Genomic DNA, 3542 nt, shown 5'->3' on the forward strand with positions numbered 1-3542 from the left:
CAGCCAGCCCCCCGCCCAAACAAAATTTATATTTTAAAAAATATTTTCAACTTTAAAATTATCATTTTTCCCCACTACCCCGCCAACACCTCCACCCACCCACCCCTCCTCCCAAAAAAATATATATTTTTTAAAGAAAATATTTTCAATTTCAAAAATTATTTACTTCTCTAAAAGAAATTTCTCAAAAATATTTTTCGTTTATAAATCAAACACTAAAAATCATTTCTTAAAAATATTTTCTACTCACCAACCAAACATGAGAAAATAAATCCAAAATCTTTTTATTACCCAAGAAAACATTCTCTAGAAAAACATTTTCCCTTCGTACCAAACACACCCATAATCTTTGTGGTTTTTGCACAAGTTAAAGTTTCACTTCCTCAACAACAACGAAAAATGTTGGTGTGACAAACTCACCAAACAACATATGTGTTAGATACATACTTAGTTACTACATAGTTTTTCATCTCGTATTAACGAACATCAATATAATATTATGAAGAACTAAAGTATAGAAGAAATATCTCGTATGATAACGAGAAACAAGAACAATAATATAATTTAGCCGTAGAAATTTCAGCGAGAAACAAAAACAATAATATAATTTAGCTGTAGAAATTTCTTGTGGCAGATTTCATATATATATATATATATATATATATATATATAGTGATGCACTTTAATTTTTTTAAGAAATTGAATATATAGAAAAATCTGGGAAGAGTTATTAAATAGTATGAAAAAAATTGAGTTTTTAATTTGAAAGAATTTGTGTTTCTGATGGAAATTAATCGGGAAAAAAATTGAAAAAAATAAAGATATCATTAATTTTTGTCGCCGGATAAAGAAAACCAAGCAGTGATTGATGAGCAAAGACATATCATTAATATGGAACAAAAAGATAATTAATAAAAGAGAGTTAATATCTCAAATGGTTACTCAACTATGCACTTTTCTCAAGAAAGTCACTCAACCTTCAATTTTAACTCGAAAATCAATTAACTATGCACTTCTCTCAGGTTTTAATTCAAAAGTCACTCAATTATATACTTTTCTCTCAAAAAGTCACTCAACTATCTCATTTTTTCTCAGAAAGTCATTAAATTTTAATTAAAAAACAATTAAATAGATTGAGTGACTTTTTGAGAAAAAGATGAGATAGTTAAGTGATTTTTGAGTTAAAATTCAAAGTTGAGTGACTTTTGAGAGAAAAGTATATAGTTGAGTGACTTAAAAAAGACATTGTACCATTGATGCAAATTATTAGTTTTGTTTCTGAACTATTGACGGTCTTAGTAATGCCCATCTACTCGACTAAACTAAGCTACACCTCGATCTGCCGTATAATATAACAAATGATCTTACCCCTAAATTTAACGAGAATTCAGAGGTGTATTTTACTCATTTTACGATATCAGAGTGTATCAAAATTAAGTTAATCAAAAAAAGGAAGTAATGAATATTTTTAAGGGTGTAAATAGTTCATAAATAAAACTAATAATTTAAATTAAAGTTAATCAAAACTATTCTTTTTTAGTTTTATATATATATATATATATATATATATGAGTTTCATACATAAATTATTTTTATTAATTTGAAAAACACACCTCCGTGATGTGTAATACACTCTCCTTTATTTAAAAAATTTTTGTACATAACATTCTGCATGAATAAATGTTTCACCTTAACAAAAATTAAATAATAAATTATTAGTCTTAATTAGAGATTAAGTATTATTATTCCTAAAAAATAATTTTTTAAAACTAAATTTTATTTTTCTCACCCACCCTACCGCACCTCCCTTGTATTCTCCCCCCCCCACCCATCCAGACAATCTCTCCGTTCTTTTATTTTTTTAAAAATTCTTTTTATAAAATATTTAAAAGATTATACTCACCCCACCCCATTCCACCCATTAATTTAAAAAAAAATGATATTATTTTTTTTTAAAAAAAAGTTATTATTTCTACCCTATTTCCTCTTAAAATTTATTTATTTATTAACATTTTTTTTCGTTTGTTTTAGATATGTACATATAATTTTAGGAAAATATTTTTTTAATATTTTGTGTACCAATTATACATAAATAAGAAAATTATTTCAAAGAAAATCTTGTGATAAGTAAATAATATTTTCCTAAAATTATGTGTATACATTTAGCACAAAATGAAAAAGAAAAATAAAAACAAAAAGTTAGGTGGGGTGGAAATATTTTTTTAAAAAAATATAATTGTATCTAAATGATTATTTGAGGGAGAGGGGGCGGGGGGATGGAGTAAAAAAAAAAGAAATTTTATTTTTTTAAAAAAAGAAGATAAAATGGGAGAGGGTGGGAGAGGGATATGGTGAGAGGAAGTGGGTGACAGAGTGGGATAAGAAAAATATTTTGTGATCTATTTAATAATATTTTGGGATAATATTTATGTGATCTTTAATTTTATTTAATACTAATTAATTTTTGTCTAGGTAAATATCAGGTGAAATATGATGTGACAATTTTTTTAAATAAAAAAGGAGTGTATTTGTTAAACTAATTAATAATGTTTAGATGCATCTTTTATGCTTTATTTCTAAATTTTAAACATTGTTTTCCATACTTGTCAAGAAATTAAATACTATCTTCGTCTATTATTAATTGTCACATTTTTTATATTTAGAGTCAAACTATTAAGACTTTGACTAACATTTACGATATAGTTTCCATAATATGGATATGCAAAAAATTGTGATGTATAATATTTTTCGTATAGTTTTTTAATATTAAAATATCAAATTAATATAATCTAATACACCCTCCGTTTTCAAAGAATGACCTGATTTGACTTTTAAATCTTGTGATCCTACATTAAAGTTAAGTCAAATGTATAAAATTGTCATTTGATTTTTTGACCTTAAACATGTCATGTGAAAAACAGAAATTAAAATGTTATAAAAAAAAAGAGGTCATTCATAGTGCAATTGACATATGCTTCCATTCTTTTTGAAACATATTAAAAAGGAAAGAAAATCATTCTTTTTAAAATACAAGGTATATAACTTTAAAAATTAATCAAATAAACTTTGGAGAAAAGTGTAAAATATAACAAATAAAAGTAAACGGAAAGAATATTTGAAAAACACCGAGTTAATACCTCAGATGGTCACTCAACTTTGCACTATTCTCTCAGAAAGTCACTCAACTTTCAATTTTCCCTCAAAAGTCACTCAACTATGCACTCTTCTCTCAGAAAGTCACTCAACTTTCAATTTTTCCTCAAAAGTCACTCAACTATCCACTCTTTCCTCAGAAAGTCACTCAACTATCCACTCTTTCCTCAGAAAGTCACTCAATCTATTAAATTATTTTTAATTAAAATTTATTGATATTAATTATTTATATAACAAATCAAAAATTTTAAAAAATAAATTAAATCATTTAGTGATCCACCCACCTAACCCGACCCATTAAAAAATATGATATGACCCATTTTATTTTATCTTTAATCCTAAATTAATCTAATCCTAATTCAAGGTTAAAGAGAGGGATTAATTTAGGA

This window comes from Solanum pennellii, chromosome 6 (assembly GCF_001406875.1).
Source record: "Solanum pennellii chromosome 6, SPENNV200".
Lineage (NCBI taxonomy): Eukaryota > Viridiplantae > Streptophyta > Magnoliopsida > Solanales > Solanaceae > Solanum > Solanum pennellii.